Here is an 18,255-nt window from a genome sequence, read left to right as displayed (position 1 = left end):
TGTAAGTGTGAGAGTGTGCTAGGGTGTTTGTGAGAGTGAAGGTGTGTGAGTGGGAGTGAGTGAGTGAATGTGTATATGAGTAGGTGACTGTGTGTGTGTGCATGTGTGTGCCTGACAGTCTGAATATGTGGGTGTTTCTGTGTGTAGGTGTGTGAGTGTGTGTGTGACATTGTATGAGTGTGTGTGTGACATTGTGTGAGTGTGTGTGTGAGTGCATGTGAATCTGTGTGCGTTGGTGTGTGAGCAGGTGTGCGAGAGCTTGTGGCAGTGTGTGAGTGTGTGTGTTTGTGACATTCTGTGAATGTGTGTTGGTGTCTCTGTGTGTGTAATGTGTGAGTGCAGCAGTGTGTGAGTGTGTGAGTGCGAATGAGTCTGTGAGTGTGTGCGGGTGTGAGTGTGTTTCTTTGTGAAATTTCAGTTGCGTGAGTTGGAGTGATTGTGTGAGTGTGTATATAAGTGTGCGATAGTGTGTGAGTGTGTGTGATTGTGTGTGAGTATGTGTGTGTGCCTATATGTGTTTGTGTCTATGTGTAGGTGCGTAATTGTGTGTGTGCGATTGTGTGTGAGAATGTGGTTGTTTCTGTGTGTAGGTGTGTGAATGTGTGAGTGTGTTTGTGAGAGTGTAGTTGTGTGCGTGTTTGTGTGTGTGTGAGTGTGTATACGGGTGTGTGATTGTGTCTGAGTTTTTGTGATTGTGTGTGAGAATGTGAGTGAATGTGTCTGTGTGTATGTGTGTGAGTGTGTGAAACAGTGTCTCAGTCTTCGTGATTTTGTGTGGGTGTGTGAGAGTGTGTGTGAGCGTTTGAGTGTAGGTGTGTCTTTTTGAGTGCCTTTGTGGTTATTATATGTGTGTGTGTGAAAGTGTGTGTGTAAGTGTGAGTGGGAGTGAGAGTGGGACTGTGTGTACGAGTGTGTTATTGTGTGTGATTGTGTTTGTGGGTGAGTGTCTGAGCGTCTTTGTGTGCAGGTGTGTGTGTCTGACGGTTTTAGTGTGGGTGTGAGTGCATGTGACTCTGTGAGAGTGTGTGTGTAGTTGTGTGAGTGGGAGTGAGTGTGTGAATGTGTATACGATTGGGTGACTGTGTGTGAGTGTGTGTGATTGTGTGTGAGAATGTGTGTGTGTGAGTCTGTGTGTGTAGGTGTGTGATTGTGCCGAACCCTGTGTGATTGTGTGTGTTTGTGAGGGTGTGGGACAGTGTGTGTGAGTGTAGGAGTGTCTGAGTGCCTGTGTGATTTCTGTATGTGAGTGTGTGTGTGTTTGATGATGCGTTTGTTTGTGTGTGTGTAGGTGTGTTAGTGGGAGTGAGTGTGAATACGAGTGTGTGATTGTGTGTGAGTGTTTTTGTCTGTGAGTGGCTGTGAGTGTGTCTGTGAGTGCAGGTGAGAGTGCGTGACTATTTGTGAGTGTGTGTGTGATTGCATGTGAGCCTGTGTTTGTGTGTTGGTTTGTTTGTGTGTGTAGGTGTGCGTGTGTGTTTGACAGTGTTTGAGTGTGTGTTAGTGCATGTGTGTCTGTAAGTGTTTGTGTGAGTAGGTGTGTGAGTGTGTGTGACCGGGTGATTGTGTGTGTGAATGCGTGTGAGTCTGTGTTTCTGTGTGATTGCGGGTGTGTCTACATGTGTGTAGGTGTGTGACTGTTTATGGCACTGTGTCATTGTGCGTGAGTGCTCATGTGTCTGTGTGTGTGTGTGAGTTTGTGAGAGTGTAGGTGTGATTGGGAATGAGTGTGTGAGTGTGTATATGAGTGTGTCATTGTGTTTGTGTGTGTGTGTGAGTGTGTTTTGTTTAGGTGTGTGCGTGACATTTTGTGTGTCTATGTGTGAGTGTATTTTTGTCTGAGTGTGTGTGTCTGTGTGTAAGTGTGAGAGTGTGCTAGGGTGTTTGTGAGAGTGAAGGTGTGTGAGTGGGAGTGAGTGAGTGAATGTGTATATGAGTGGGTGACTGTGTGTGTGTGCATGTGTGTGCCTGACAGTCTGAATATGTGGGTGTTTCTGTGTGTAGGTGTGTGAGTGTGTGTGTGACATTGTGTGAGTGTGTGTGTGACATTGTGTGAGTGTGTGTGAGTGCATGTGAATCTGTGTGTGTTGGTGTGTGAGTAGGTGTGCGAGAGCTTGTGGCAGTGTGTGAGTGTGTGTGTTTGTGACATTCTGTGAATGTGTGTTGGTGTCTCTGTGTGTGTAGATGTGTGAGTGCAGCAGTGTGTGAGTGTGTGAGTGCGAATGAGTCTGTGAGTGTGTGCGGGTGAGAGTGTGTTTCTTTGTGAAATTTCAGTTGCGTGAGTTGGAGTGATTGTGTGAGTGTGTATATAAGTGTGCGATAGTGTGTGAGTGTGTGTGATTGTGTGTGAGTATGTGTGTGTGCCTATATGTGTTTGTGTCTATGTGTAGGTGCGTAATTGTGTGTGTGCGACTGTGTGTGAGAATGTGGTTGTTTCTGTGTGTAGGTGTGTGAATGTGTGAGTGTGTTTGTGAGAGTGTAGTTGTGTGAGTGTTTGTGTGTGTGTGAGTGTGTATACGGGTGTGTGATTGTGTCTGAGTTTTTGTGATTGTGTGTGAGAATGTGAGTGAATGTGTCTGTGTGTATGTGTGTGAGTGTGTGAAACAGTGTCTCAGTCTTCGTGATTTTGTGTGGGTGTGTGAGAGTGTGTGTGAGCGTTTGAGTGTAGGTGTGTCTTTTTGAGTGCCTTTGTGGTTATTATATGTGTGTGTGTGAAAGTGTGTGTGTAAGTGTGAGTGGGAGTGAGAGTGGGACTGTGTGTACGAGTGTGTTATTGTGTGTGATTGTGTTTGTGGGTGAGTGTCTGAGCGTCTTTGTGTGCAGGTGTGTGTGTCTGACGGTTTTAGTGTGGGTGTGAGTGCATGTGACTGTGAGAGTGTGTGTGTAGTTGTGTGAGTGGGAGTGAGTGTGTGAATGTGTATACGATTGGGTGACTGTGTGTGAGTGTGTGTGATTGTGTGTGAGAATGTGTGTGTGTGAGTCTGTGTGTGTAGGTGTGTGATTGTGCCGAACCCTGTGTGATTGTGTGTGTTTGTGAGGGTGTGTGACAGTGTGTGTGAGTGTAGGAGTGTCTGAGTGCCTGTGTGATTTCTGTATGTGAGTGTGTGTGTGTTTGATGATGCGTTTGTTTGTGTGTGTGTAGGTGTGTTAGTGGGAGTGAGTGTGAATACGAGTGTGTGATTGTGTGTGAGTGTTTTTGTCTGTGAGTGGCTGTGAGTGTGTCTGTGAGTGCAGGTGAGAGTGCGTGACTATTTGTGAGTGTGTGTGTGATCGCATGTGAGCCTGTGTTTGTGTGTTGGTTTGTTTGTGTGTGTAGGTGTGCGTGTGTGTTTGACAGTGTTTGAGTGAGTGTTAGTGCGTGTGCGTCTGTAAGTGTTTGTGTGAGTAGGTGTGTGAGTGTGTGTGACCGGGTGATTGTGTGTGTGAATGCGTGTGAGTCTGTGTGTCTGTGTGTTTGTGGGTGTGTCTACATGTGTGTAGGTGTGTGACTGTTTATGGCACTGTGTCATTGTGCGTGAGTGCTCATGTGTCTGTGTGTGTGTGAGTTTGTGAGAGTGTAGGTGTGATTGGGAATGAGTGTGTGAGTGTGTATATGAGTGTGTCATTGTGTTTGTGTGTGTGTGTGAGTGTGTTTTGTTTAGGTGTGTGCGTGACATTTTGTGTGTCTATGTGTGAGTGTATATTTGTCTGAGTGTGTGTGTCTGTGTGTAAGTGTGAGAGTGTGCTAGGGTGTTTGTGAGAGTGAAGGTGTGTGAGTGGGAGTGAGTGAGTGAATGTGTATATGAGTGGGTGACTGCGTGTGTGTGCATGTGTGTGCCTGACAGTCTGAATATGTGGGTGTTTCTGTGTGTAGGTGTGTGAGTGTGTGTGTGATATTGTGTGAGTGTGTGTGTGACATTGTGTGAGTGTGTGTGAGTGCATGTGAATCTGTGTGTGTTGGTGTGTGAGTAGGTGTGCGAGAGCTTGTGGCAGTGTGTGAGTGTGTGTGTTTGTGACATTCTGTGAATGTGTGTTGGTGTCTCTCTGTGTGTAATGTGTGAGTGCAGCAGTGTGTGAGTGTGTGAGTGCGAATGAGTCTGTGAGTGTGTGCGGGTGTGAGTGTGTTTCTTTGTGAAATTTCAGTTGCGTGAGTTGGAGTGATTGTGTGAGTGTGTATATAAGTGTGCGATAGTGTGTGAGTGTGTGTGATTGTGTGTGAGTATGTGTGTGTGCCTATATGTGTTTGTGTCTATGTGTAGGTGCGTAATTGTGTGTGTGCGACTGTGTGTGAGAATGTGGGTGTTTCTGTGTGTAGGTGTGTGAATGTGTGAGTGTGTTTGTGAGAGTGTACTTGTGTGAGTGTTTGTGTGTGTGTGAGTGAGTATACGGGTGTGTGATTGTGTCTGAGTTTTTGTGATTGTGTGTGAGAATGTGAGTGAATGTGTCTGTGTGTATGTGTGTGAGTGTGTGAAACAGTGTCTCAGTCTTCGTGATTTTGTGTGGGTGTGTGAGAGTGTGTGTGAGCGTTTGAGTGTAGGTGTGTCTTTTTGAGTGCCTTTGTGGTTATTATATGTGTGTGTGTGAAAGTGTGTGTGTAAGTGTGAGTGGGAGTGAGAGTGGGACTGTGTGTACGAGTGTGTTATTGTGTGTGATTGTGTTTGTGGGTGAGTGTCTGAGCGTCTTTGTGTGCAGGTGTGTGTGTCTGACGGTTTTAGTGTGGGTGTGAGTGCATGTGACTCTGTGAGAGTGTGTGTGTAGTTGTGTGAGTGGGAGTGAGTGTGTGAATGTGTATACGATTGGGTGACTGTGTGTGAGTGTGTGTGATTGTGTGTGAGAATGTGTGTGTGAGTCTGTGTGTGTAGGTGTGTGATTGTGCCGAACCCTGTGTGATTGTGTGTGTTTGTGAGGGTGTGTGACAGTGTGTGTGAGTGTAGGAGTGTCTGAGTGCCTGTGTGATTTCTGTATGTGAGTGTGTGTGTGTTTGATGATGCGTTTGTTTGTGTGTGTGTAGGTGTGTTAGTGGGAGTGAGTGTGTATACGAGTGTGTGATTGTGTGTGAGTGTTTTTGTCTGTGAGTGGCTGTGAGTGTGTCTGTGAGTGCAGGTGAGAGTGCGTGACTATTTGTGAGTGTGTGTGTGATTGCATGTGAGCCTGTGTTTGTGTGTTGTTTTGTTTGTGTGTGTAGGTGTGCGTGTGTGTTTGACAGTGTTTGAGTGAGTGTTAGTGCGTGTGTGTCTGTAAGTGTTTGTGTGAGTAGGTGTGTGAGTGTGTGTGACCGGGTGATTGTGTGTTTGAATGCGTGTGAGTCTGTGTGTCTGTGTGTTTGTGGGTGTGTCTACATGTGTGTAGGTGTGTGACTGTTTATAGCACTGTGTCAATGTGCGTGAGTGCTCATGTGTCTGTGTGTGTGTGTGTGAGTTTGTGAGAGTGTAGGTGTGATTAGGAATGTGTGTGTGAGTGTGTATATGAGTGTGTCATTGTGTTTGAGTGTGTGTGTGAGTGTGTTTTTGTTTAGGTGTGTGCGTGACATTGTGTGAGTCTATGTGGGAGTGCATTTCTGTCTGAGTGTGTGTGTCTGTGAGTAAGGGTGAGAGTGTGTTAGGGTGTTTGTGAGAGTGCAGGTGTGAGAGTGGGAGTGAGTGAGTGAATGTGTATATGAGTGTGTGACTGTGTGTGTGTGCATGTGTGTGCCAGACAGTCTGAATATGTGGGTGTTTCTGTGTGTAGGTGTGTGAGTGTGTGTGTGACATTGTGTGAGTGTGTGTGTGAGTGCATGTGAATCTGTGTGAGTTGGTGTGTGAGTAGGTGTGCGAGAGATTGTGGCAGTGTGTGAGTGTGTGTGATTGTGACATTCTGTGAATGTGTGTTGGTGTCTCTGTGTGTGTAATGTGTGAGTGCAGCAGTGTGTGAGTGTGTGAGTGCGAATGAGTCTGTGAGTGTGTGCGGGTGTGAGTGTGTTTCTTTGTGAAATTTCAGTTGCGTGAGTTGGAGTGATTGTGTGAGTGTGTATATAAGTGTGCGATAGTGTGTGAGTGTGTGTGATTGTGTGTGAGTATGTGTGTGTGCCTATATGTGTTTGTGTCTATGTGTAGGTGCGTAATTGTGTGTGTGCGATTGTGTGTGAGAATGTGGTTGTTTCTGTGTGTAGGTGTGTGAATGTGTGAGTGTGTTTGTGAGAGTGTAGTTGTGTGCGTGTTTGTGTGTGTGTGAGTGTGTATACGGGTGTGTGATTGTGTCTGAGTTTTTGTGATTGTGTGTGAGAATGTGAGTGAATGTGTCTGTGTGTATGTGTGTGAGTGTGTGAAACAGTGTCTCAGTCTTCGTGATTTTGTGTGGGTGTGTGAGAGTGTGTGTGAGCGTTTGAGTGTAGGTGTGTCTTTTTGAGTGCCTTTGTGGTTATTATATGTGTGTGTGTGAAAGTGTGTGTGTAAGTGTGAGTGGGAGTGAGAGTGGGAGTGTGTGTACGAGTGTGTTATTGTGTGTGATTGTGTTTGTGGGTGAGTGTCTGAGCGTCTTTGTGTGCAGGTGTGTGTGTCTGACTGTTTTAGTGTGGGTGTGAGTGCATGTGACTCTGTGAGAGTGTGTGTGTAGTTGTGTGAGTGGGAGTGAGTGTGTGAATGTGTATACGATTGGGTGACTGTGTGTGAGTGTGTGTGATTGTGTGTGAGAATGTGTGTGTGTGAGTCTGTGTGTGTAGGTGTGTGATTGTGCCGAACCCTGTGTGATTGTGTGTGTTTGTGAGGGTGTGGGACAGTGTGTGTGAGTGTAGGAGTGTCTGAGTGCCTGTGTGATTTCTGTATGTGAGTGTGTGTGTGTTTGATGATGCGTTTGTTTGTGTGTGTGTAGGTGTGTTAGTGGGAGTGAGTGTGAATACGAGTGTGTGATTGTGTGTGAGTGTTTTTGTCTGTGAGTGGCTGTGAGTGTGTCTGTGAGTGCAGGTGAGAGTGCGTGACTATTTGTGAGTGTGTGTGTGATTGCATGTGAGCCTGTGTTTGTGTGTTGGTTTGTTTGTGTGTGTAGGTGTGCGTGTGTGTTTGACAGTGTTTGAGTGTGTGTTAGTGCATGTGTGTCTGTAAGTGTTTGTGTGAGTAGGTGTGTGAGTGTGTGTGACCGGGTGATTGTGTGTGTGAATGCGTGTGAGTCTGTGTTTCTGTGTGATTGCGGGTGTGTCTACATGTGTGTAGGTGTGTGACTGTTTATGGCACTGTGTCATTGTGCGTGAGTGCTCATGTGTCTGTGTGTGTGTGTGAGTTTGTGAGAGTGTAGGTGTGATTGGGAATGAGTGTGTGAGTGTGTATATGAGTGTGTCATTGTGTTTGTGTGTGTGTGTGAGTGTGTTTTGTTTAGGTGTGTGCGTGACATTTTGTGTGTCTATGTGTGAGTGTATTTTTGTCTGAGTGTGTGTGTCTGTGTGTAAGTGTGAGAGTGTGCTAGGGTGTTTGTGAGAGTGAAGGTGTGTGAGTGGGAGTGAGTGAGTGAATGTGTATATGAGTGGGTGACTGTGTGTGTGTGCATGTGTGTGCCTGACAGTCTGAATATGTGGGTGTTTCTGTGTGTAGGTGTGTGAGTGTGTGTGTGACATTGTGTGAGTGTGTGTGTGACATTGTGTGAGTGTGTGTGAGTGCATGTGAATCTGTGTGTGTTGGTGTGTGAGTAGGTGTGCGAGAGCTTGTGGCAGTGTGTGAGTGTGTGTGTTTGTGACATTCTGTGAATGTGTGTTGGTGTCTCTGTGTGTGTAGATGTGTGAGTGCAGCAGTGTGTGAGTGTGTGAGTGCGAATGAGTCTGTGAGTGTGTGCGGGTGAGAGTGTGTTTCTTTGTGAAATTTCAGTTGCGTGAGTTGGAGTGATTGTGTGAGTGTGTATATAAGTGTGCGATAGTGTGTGAGTGTGTGTGATTGTGTGTGAGTATGTGTGTGTGCCTATATGTGTTTGTGTCTATCTGTAGGTGCGTAATTGTGTGTGTGCGACTGTGTGTGAGAATGTGGTTGTTTCTGTGTGTAGGTGTGTGAATGTGTGAGTGTGTTTGTGAGAGTGTAGTTGTGTGAGTGTTTGTGTGTGTGTGAGTGTGTATACGGGTGTGTGATTGTGTCTGAGTTTTTGTGATTGTGTGTGAGAATGTGAGTGAATGTGTCTGTGTGTATGTGTGTGAGTGTGTGAAACAGTGTCTCAGTCTTCGTGATTTTGTGTGGGTGTGTGAGAGTGTGTGTGAGCGTTTGAGTGTAGGTGTGTCTTTTTGAGTGCCTTTGTGGTTATTATATGTGTGTGTGTGAAAGTGTGTGTGTAAGTGTGAGTGGGAGTGAGAGTGGGACTGTGTGTACGAGTGTGTTATTGTGTGTGATTGTGTTTGTGGGTGAGTGTCTGAGCGTCTTTGTGTGCAGGTGTGTGTGTCTGACGGTTTTAGTGTGGGTGTGAGTGCATGTGACTGTGAGAGTGTGTGTGTAGTTGTGTGAGTGGGAGTGAGTGTGTGAATGTGTATACGATTGGGTGACTGTGTGTGAGTGTGTGTGATTGTGTGTGAGAATGTGTGTGTGTGAGTCTGTGTGTGTAGGTGTGTGATTGTGCCGAACCCTGTGTGATTGTGTGTGTTTGTGAGGGTGTGTGACAGTGTGTGTGAGTGTAGGAGTGTCTGAGTGCCTGTGTGATTTCTGTATGTGAGTGTGTGTGTGTTTGATGATGCGTTTGTTTGTGTGTGTGTAGGTGTGTTAGTGGGAGTGAGTGTGAATACGAGTGTGTGATTGTGTGTGAGTGTTTTTGTCTGTGAGTGGCTGTGAGTGTGTCTGTGAGTGCAGGTGAGAGTGCGTGACTATTTGTGAGTGTGTGTGTGATCGCATTTGAGCCTGTGTTTGTGTGTTGGTTTGTTTGTGTGTGTAGGTGTGCGTGTGTGTTTGACAGTGTTTGAGTGAGTGTTAGTGCGTGTGTGTCTGTAAGTGTTTGTGTGAGTAGGTGTGTGAGTGTGTGTGACCGGGTGATTGTGTGTGTGAATGCGTGTGAGTCTGTGTGTCTGTGTGTTTGTGGGTGTGTCTACATGTGTGTAGGTGTGTGACTGTTTATGGCACTGTGTCATTGTGCGTGAGTGCTCATGTGTCTGTGTGTGTGTGAGTTTGTGAGAGTGTAGGTGTGATTGGGAATGAGTGTGTGAGTGTGTATATGAGTGTGTCATTGTGTTTGTGTGTGTGTGTGAGTGTGTTTTGTTTAGGTGTGTGCGTGACATTTTGTGTGTCTATGTGTGAGTGTATATTTGTCTGAGTGTGTGTGTCTGTGTGTAAGTGTGAGAGTGTGCTAGGGTGTTTGTGAGAGTGAAGGTGTGTGAGTGGGAGTGAGTGAGTGAATGTGTATATGAGTGGGTGACTGCGTGTGTGTGCATGTGTGTGCCTGACAGTCTGAATATGTGGGTGTTTCTGTGTGTAGGTGTGTGAGTGTGTGTGTGATATTGTGTGAGTGTGTGTGTGACATTGTGTGAGTGTGTGTGAGTGCATGTGAATCTGTGTGTGTTGGTGTGTGAGTAGGTGTGCGAGAGCTTGTGGCAGTGTGTGAGTGTGTGTGTTTGTGACATTCTGTGAATGTGTGTTGGTGTCTCTGTGTGTGTAGATGTGTGAGTGCAGCAGTGTGTGAGTGTGTGAGTGCGAATGAGTCTGTGAGTGTGTGCGGGTGTGAGTGTGTTTCTTTGTGAAATTTCAGTTGCGTGAGTTGGAGTGATTGTGTGAGTGTGTATATAAGTGTGCGATAGTGTGTGAGTGTGTGTGATTGTGTGTGAGTATGTGTGTGTGCCTATATGTGTTTGTGTCTATGTGTAGGTGCGTAATTGTGTGTGTGCGACTGTGTGTGAGAATGTGGGTGTTTCTGTGTGTAGGTGTGTGAATGTGTGAGTGTGTTTGTGAGAGTGTACTTGTGTGAGTGTTTGTGTGTGTGTGAGTGAGTATACGGGTGTGTGATTGTGTCTGAGTTTTTGTGATTGTGTGTGAGAATGTGAGTGAATGTGTCTGTGTGTATGTGTGTGAGTGTGTGAAACAGTGTCTCAGTCTTCGTGATTTTGTGTGGGTGTGTGAGAGTGTGTGTGAGCGTTTGAGTGTAGGTGTGTCTTTTTGAGTGCCTTTGTGGTTATTATATGTGTGTGAGTGAAAGTGTGTGTGTAAGTGTGAGTGGGAGTGAGAGTGGGACTGTGTGTACGAGTGTGTTATTGTGTGTGATTGTGTTTGTGGGTGAGTGTCTGAGCGTCTTTGTGTGCAGGTGTGTGTGTCTGACGGTTTTAGTGTGGGTGTGAGTGCATGTGACTCTGTGAGAGTGTGTGTGTAGTTGTGTGAGTGGGAGTGAGTGTGTGAATGTGTATACGATTGGGTGACTGTGTGTGAGTGTGTGTGATTGTGTGTGAGAATGTGTGTGAGTGAGTCTTTGTGTGTAGGTGTGTGATTGTGCCGAACCCTGTGTGATTGTGTGTGTTTGTGAGGGTGTGTGACAGTGTGTGTGAGTGTAGGAGTGTCTGAGTGCCTGTGTGATTTCTGTATGTGAGTGTGTGTGTGTTTGATGATGCGTTTGTTTGTGTGTGTGTAGGTGTGTTAGTGGGAGTGAGTGTGAATACGAGTGTGTGATTGTGTGTGAGTGTTTTTGTCTGTGACTGGCTGTGAGTGTGTCTGTGAGTGCAGGTGAGAGTGCGTGACTATTTGTGAGTGTGTGTGTGTGATTGCATGTGAGCCTGTGTTTGTGTGTTGGTTTGTTTGTGTGTGTAGGTGTGCGTGTGTGTTTGACAGTGTTTGAGTGAGTGTTAGTGCGTGTGTGTCTGTAAGTGTTTGTGTGAGTAGGTGTGTGAGTGTGTGTGACCGGGTGATTGTGTGTGTGAGTGCGTGTGAGTCTGTGTGTCTGTGTGTTTGTGGGTGTGTCTACATGTGTGTAGGTGTTTTACTGTTTATGGCACTGTGTCATTGTGCGTGAGTGCTCATGTGTCTGTGTGTGTGTGTGAGTTTGTGAGAGTGTAGGTGTGATTGGGAATGAGTGTGTGAGTGTGTATATGAGTGTGTCATTGTGTTTGAGTGTGTGTGTGAGTGTGTTTTTGTTTAGGTGTGTGCGTGACATTGTGTGAGTCTATGTGGGAGTGCATTTCTGTCTGAGTGTGTGTGTCTGTGAGTAAGGGTGAGAGTGTGTTAGGGTGTTTGTGAGAGTGCAGGTGTGAGAGTGGGAGTGAGTGAGTGAATGTGTATATGAGTGTGTGACTGTGTGTGTGTGCATGTGTGTGCCAGACAGTCTGAATATGTGGGTGTTTCTGTGTGTAGGTGTGTGAGTGTGTGTGTGACATTGTGTGAGTGTGTGTGTGAGTGCATGTGAATCTGTGTGAGTTGGTGTGTGAGTAGGTGTGCGAGAGATTGTGGCAGTGTGTGAGTGTGTGTGATTGTGACATTCTGTGAATGTGTGTTGGTGTCTCTGTGTGTGTAATGTGTGAGTGCAGCAGTGTGTGAGTGTGTGAGTGCGAATGAGTCTGTGAGTGTGTGCGGGTGTGAGTGTGTTTCTTTGTGAAATTTCAGTTGCGTGAGTTGGAGTGATTGTGTGAGTGTGTATATAAGTGTGCGATAGTGTGTGAGTGTGTGTGATTGTGTGTGAGTATGTGTGTGTGCCTATATGTGTTTGTGTCTATGTGTAGGTGCGTAATTGTGTGTGTGCGATTGTGTGTGAGAATGTGGTTGTTTCTGTGTGTAGGTGTGTGAATGTGTGAGTGTGTTTGTGAGAGTGTAGTTGTGTGCGTGTTTGTGTGTGTGTGAGTGTGTATACGGGTGTGTGATTGTGTCTGAGTTTTTGTGATTGTGTGTGAGAATGTGAGTGAATGTGTCTGTGTGTATGTGTGTGAGTGTGTGAAACAGTGTCTCAGTCTTCGTGATTTTGTGTGGGTGTGTGAGAGTGTGTGTGAGCGTTTGAGTGTAGGTGTGTCTTTTTGAGTGCCTTTGTGGTTATTATATGTGTGTGTGTGAAAGTGTGTGTGTAAGTGTGAGTGGGAGTGAGAGTGGGAGTGTGTGTACGAGTGTGTTATTGTGTGTGATTGTGTTTGTGGGTGAGTGTCTGAGCGTCTTTGTGTGCAGGTGTGTGTGTCTGACGGTTTTAGTGTGGGTGTGAGTGCATGTGACTCTGTGAGAGTGTGTGTGTAGTTGTGTGAGTGGGAGTGAGTGTGTGAATGTGTATACGATTGGGTGATTGTGTGTGAGTGTGTGTGATTGTGTGTGAGAATGTGTGTGTGTGAGTCTGTGTGTGTAGGTGTGTGATTGTGCCGAACCCTGTGTGATTGTGTGTGTTTGTGAGGGTGTGTGACAGTGTGTGTGAGTGTAGGAGTGTCTGAGTGCCTGTGTGATTTCTGTATGTGAGTGTGTGTGTGTTTGATGATGCGTTTGTTTGTGTGTGTGTAGGTGTGTTAGTGGGAGTGAGTGTGAATACGAGTGTGTGATTGTGTGTGAGTGTTTTTGTCTGTGAGTGGCTGTGAGTGTGTCTGTGAGTGCAGGTGAGAGTGCGTGACTATTTGTGAGTGTGTGTGTGATTGCATGTGAGCCTGTGTTTGTGTGTTGGTTTGTTTGTGTGTGTAGGTGTGCGTGTGTGTTTGACAGTGTTTGAGTGAGTGTTAGTGCGTGTGCGTCTGTAAGTGTTTGTGTGAGTAGGTGTGTGAGTGTGTGTGACCGGGTGATTGTGTGTGTGAATGCGTGTGAGTCTGTGTGTCTGTGTGTTTGTGGGTGTGTCTACATGTGTGTAGGTGTGTGACTGTTTATGGCACTGTGTCATTGTGCGTGAGTGCTCATGTGTCTGTGTGTGTGTGTGAGTTTGTGAGAGTGTAGGTGTGATTGGGAATGAGTGTGTGAGTGTGTATATGAGTGTGTCATTGTGTTTGTGTGTGTGTGAGTGTGTTTTGTTTAGGTGTGTGCGTGACATTTTGTGTGTCTATGTGTGAGTGTATTTTTGTCTGAGTGTGTGTGTCTGTGTGTAAGTGTGAGAGTGTGCTAGGGTGTTTGTGAGAGTGAAGGTGTGTGAGTGGGAGTGAGTGAGTGAATGTGTATATGAGTAGGTGACTGTGTGTGTGTGCATGTGTGTGCCTGACAGTCTGAATATGTGGGTGTTTCTGTGTGTAGGTGTGTGAGTGTGTGTGTGACATTGTATGAGTGTGTGTGTGACATTGTGTGAGTGTGTGTGTGAGTGCATGTGAATCTGTGTGCGTTGGTGTGTGAGCAGGTGTGCGAGAGCTTGTGGCAGTGTGTGAGTGTGTGTGTTTGTGACATTCTGTGAATGTGTGTTGGTGTCTCTGTGTGTGTAATGTGTGAGTGCAGCAGTGTGTGAGTGTGTGAGTGCGAATGAGTCTGTGAGTGTGTGCGGGTGTGAGTGTGTTTCTTTGTGAAATTTCAGTTGCGTGAGTTGGAGTGATTATGTGAGTGTGTATATAAGTGTGCGATAGTGTGTGAGTGTGTGTGATTGTGTGTGAGTATGTGTGTGTGCCTATATGTGTTTGTGTCTATGTGTAGGTGCGTAATTGTGTGTGTGCGATTGTGTGTGAGAATGTGGTTGTTTCTGTGTGTAGGTGTGTGAATGTGTGAGTGTGTTTGTGAGAGTGTAGTTGTGTGCGTGTTTGTGTGTGTGTGAGTGTGTATACGGGTGTGTGATTGTGTCTGAGTTTTTGTGATTGTGTGTGAGAATGTGAGTGAATGTGTCTGTGTGTATGTGTGTGAGTGTGTGAAACAGTGTCTCAGTCTTCGTGATTTTGTGTGGGTGTGTGAGAGTGTGTGTGAGCGTTTGAGTGTAGGTGTGTCTTTTTGAGTGCCTTTGTGGTTATTATATGTGTGTGTGTGAAAGTGTGTGTGTAAGTGTGAGTGGGAGTGAGAGTGGGACTGTGTGTACGAGTGTGTTATTGTGTGTGATTGTGTTTGTGGGTGAGTGTCTGAGCGTCTTTGTGTGCAGGTGTGTGTGTCTGACGGTTTTAGTGTGGGTGTGAGTGCATGTGACTCTGTGAGAGTGTGTGTGTAGTTGTGTGAGTGGGAGTGAGTGTGTGAATGTGTATACGATTGGGTGACTGTGTGTGAGTGTGTGTGATTGTGTGTGAGAATGTGTGTGTGTGAGTCTGTGTGTGTAGGTGTGTGATTGTGCCGAACCCTGTGTGATTGTGTGTGTTTGTGAGGGTGTGTGACAGTGTGTGTGAGTGTAGGAGTGTCTGAGTGCCTGTGTGATTTCTGTATGTGAGTGTGTGTGTGTTTGATGATGCGTTTGTTTGTGTGTGTGTAGGTGTGTTAGTGGGAGTGAGTGTGAATACGAGTGTGTGATTGTGTGTGAGTGTTTTTGTCTGTGAGTGGCTGTGAGTGTGTCTGTGAGTGCAGGTGAGAGTGCGTGACTATTTGTGAGTGTGTGTGTGATTGCATGTGAGCCTGTGTTTGTGTGTTGGTTTGTTTGTGTGTGTAGGTGTGCGTGTGTGTTTGACAGTGTTTGAGTGTGTGTTAGTGCATGTGTGTCTGTAAGTGTTTGTGTGAGTAGGTGTGTGAGTGTGTGTGACCGGGTGATTGTGTGTGTGAATGCGTGTGAGTCTGTGTGTCTGTGTGTTTGTGGGTGTGTCTACATGTGTGTAGGTGTGTGACTGTTTATGGCACTGTGTCATTGTGCGTGAGTGCTCATGTGTCTGTGTGTGTGTGTGAGTTTGTGAGAGTGTAGGTGTGATTGGGAATGAGTGTGTGAGTGTGTATATGAGTGTGTCATTGTGTTTGTGTGTGTGTGAGTGTGTTTTGTTTAGGTGTGTGCGTGACATTTTGTGTGTCTATGTGTGAGTGTATTTTTGTCTGAGTGTGTGTGTCTGTGTGTAAGTGTGAGAGTGTGCTAGGGTGTTTGTGAGAGTGAAGGTGTGTGAGTGGGAGTGAGTGAGTGAATGTGTATATGAGTAGGTGACTGTGTGTGTGTGCATGTGTGTGCCTGACAGTCTGAATATGTGGGTGTTTCTGTGTGTAGGTGTGTGAGTGTGTGTGTGACATTGTATGAGTGTGTGTGTGACATTGTGTGAGTGTGTGTGTGAGTGCATGTGAATCTGTGTGCGTTGGTGTGTGAGCAGGTGTGCGAGAGCTTGTGGCAGTGTGTGAGTTTGTGTGTGTTTGTGACATTCTGTGAATGTGTGTTGGTGTCTCTGTGTGTGTAATGTGTGAGTGCAGCAGTGTGTGAGTGTGTGAGTGCGAATGAGTCTGTGAGTGTGTGCGGGTGTGAGTGTGTTTCTTTGTGAAATTTCAGTTGCGTGAGTTGGAGTGATTATGTGAGTGTGTATATAAGTGTGCGATAGTGTGTGAGTGTGTGTGATTGTGTGTGAGTATGTGTGTGTGCCTATATGTGTTTGTGTCTATGTGTAGGTGCGTAATTGTGTGTGTGCGATTGTGTGTGAGAATGTGGTTGTTTCTGTGTGTAGGTGTGTGAATGTGTGAGTGTGTTTGTGAGAGTGTAGTTGTGTGCGTGTTTGTGTGTGTGTGAGTGTGTATACGGGTGTGTGATTGTGTCTGAGTTTTTGTGATTGTGTGTGAGAATGTGAGTGAATGTGTCTGTGTGTATGTGTGTGAGTGTGTGAAACAGTGTCTCAGTCTTCGTGATTTTGTGTGGGTGTGTGAGAGTGTGTGTGAGCGTTTGAGTGTAGGTGTGTCTTTTTGAGTGCCTTTGTGGTTATTATATGTGTGTGTGTGAAAGTGTGTGTGTAAGTGTGAGTGGGAGTGAGAGTGGGACTGTGTGTACGAGTGTGTTATTGTGTGTGATTGTGTTTGTGGGTGAGTGTCTGAGCGTCTTTGTGTGCAGGTGTGTGTGTCTGACGGTTTTAGTGTGGGTGTGAGTGCATGTGACTCTGTGAGAGTGTGTGTGTAGTTGTGTGAGTGGGAGTGAGTGTGTGAATGTGTATACGATTGGGTGACTGTGTGTGAGTGTGTGTGATTGTGTGTGAGAATGTGTGTGTGTGAGTCTGTGTGTGTAGGTGTGTGATTGTGCCGAACCCTGTGTGATTGTGTGTGTTTGTGAGGGTGTGTGACAGTGTGTGTGAGTGTAGGAGTGTCTGAGTGCCTGTGTGATTTCTGTATGTGAGTGTGTGTGTGTTTGATGATGCGTTTGTTTGTGTGTGTGTAGGTGTGTTAGTGGGAGTGAGTGTGAATACGAGTGTGTGATTGTGTGTGAGTGTTTTTGTCTGTGAGTGGCTGTGAGTGTGTCTGTGAGTGCAGGTGAGAGTGCGTGACTATTTGTGAGTGTGTGTGTGATTGCATGTGAGCCTGTGTTTGTGTGTTGGTTTGTTTGTGTGTGTAGGTGTGCGTGTGTGTTTGACAGTGTTTGAGTGTGTGTTAGTGCATGTGTGTCTGTAAGTGTTTGTGTGAGTAGGTGTGTGAGTGTGTGTGACCGGGTGATTGTGTGTGTGAATGCGTGTGAGTCTGTGTGTCTGTGTGTTTGTGGGTGTGTCTACATGTGTGTAGGTGTGTGACTGTTTATGGCACTGTGTCATTGTGCGTGAGTGCTCATGTGTCTGTGTGTGTGTGTGAGTTTGTGAGAGTGTAGGTGTGATTGGGAATGAGTGTGTGAGTGTGTATATGAGTGTGTCATTGTGTTTGTGTGTGTGTGAGTGTGTTTTGTTTAGGTGTGTGCGTGACATTTTGTGTGTCTATGTGTGAGTGTATTTTTGTCTGAGTGTGTGTGTCTGTGTGTAAGTGTGAGAGTGTGCTAGGGTGTTTGTGAGAGTGAAGGTGTGTGAGTGGGAGTGAGTGAGTGAATGTGTATATGAGTAGGTGACTGTGTGTGTGTGCATGTGTGTGCCTGACAGTCTGAATATGTGGGTGTTTCTGTGTGTAGGTGTGTGAGTGTGTGTGTGACATTGTATGAGTGTGTGTGTGACATTGTGTGAGTGTGTGTGTGAGTGCATGTGAATCTGTGTGCGTTGGTGTGTGAGCAGGTGTGCGAGAGCTTGTGGCAGTGTGTGAGTGTGTGTGTTTGTGACATTCTGTGAATGTGTGTTGGTGTCTCTGTGTGTGTAATGTGTGAGTGCAGCAGTGTGTGAGTGTGTGAGTGCGAATGAGTCTGTGAGTGTGTGCGGGTGTGAGTGTGTTTCTTTGTGAAATTTCAGTTGCGTGAGTTGGAGTGATTATGTGAGTGTGTATATAAGTGTGCGATAGTGTGTGAGTGTGTGTGATTGTGTGTGAGTATGTGTGTGTGCCTATATGTGTTTGTGTCTATGTGTAGGTGCGTAATTGTGTGTGTGCGATTGTGTGTGAGAATGTGGTTGTTTCTGTGTGTAGGTGTGTGAATGTGTGAGTGTGTTTGTGAGAGTGTAGTTGTGTGCGTGTTTGTGTGTGTGTGAGTGTGTATACGGGTGTGTGATTGTGTCTGAGTTTTTGTGATTGTGTGTGAGAATGTGAGTGAATGTGTCTGTGTGTATGTGTGTGAGTGTGTGAAACAGTGTCTCAGTCTTCGTGATTTTGTGTGGGTGTGTGAGAGTGTGTGTGAGCGTTTGAGTGTAGGTGTGTCTTTTTGAGTGCCTTTGTGGTTATTATATGTGTGTGTGTGAAAGTGTGTGTGTAAGTGTGAGTGGGAGTGAGAGTGGGACTGTGTGTACGAGTGTGTTATTGTGTGTGATTGTGTTTGTGGGTGAGTGTCTGAGCGTCTTTGTGTGCAGGTGTGTGTGTCTGACGGTTTTAGTGTGGGTGTGAGTGCATGTGACTCTGTGAGAGTGTGTGTGTAGTTGTGTGAGTGGGAGTGAGTGTGTGAATGTGTATACGATTGGGTGACTGTGTGTGAGTGTGTGTGATTGTGTGTGAGAATGTGTGTGTGTGAGTCTGTGTGTGTAGGTGTGTGATTGTGCTGAACCCTGTGTGATTGTGTGTGTTTGTGAGGGTGTGGGACAGTGTGTGTGAGTGTAGGAGTGTCTGAGTGCCTGTGTGATTTCTGTATGTGAGTGTGTGTGTGTTTGATGATGCGTTTGTTTGTGTGTGTGTAGGTGTGTTAGTGGGAGTGAGTGTGAATACGAGTGTGTGATTGTGTGTGAGTGTTTTTGTCTGTGAGTGGCTGTGAGTGTGTCTGTGAGTGCAGGTGAGAGTGCGTGACTATTTGTGAGTGTGTGTGTGATTGCATGTGAGCCTGTGTTTGTGTGTTGGTTTGTTTGTGTGTGTAGGTGTGCGTGTGTGTTTGACAGTGTTTGAGTGTGTGTTAGTGCATGTGTGTCTGTAAGTGTTTGTGTGAGTAGGTGTGTGAGTGTGTGTGACCGGGTGATTGTGTGTGTGAATGCGTGTGAGTCTGTGTTTCTGTGTGTTTGTGGGTGTGTCTACATGTGTGTAG

The sequence above is a fragment of the Manis pentadactyla genome, chromosome 6 (genome assembly GCF_030020395.1).
Source record: "Manis pentadactyla isolate mManPen7 chromosome 6, mManPen7.hap1, whole genome shotgun sequence".
NCBI lineage: Eukaryota > Metazoa > Chordata > Mammalia > Pholidota > Manidae > Manis > Manis pentadactyla.
Note: the sequence above shows the minus strand (reverse complement) of the source record.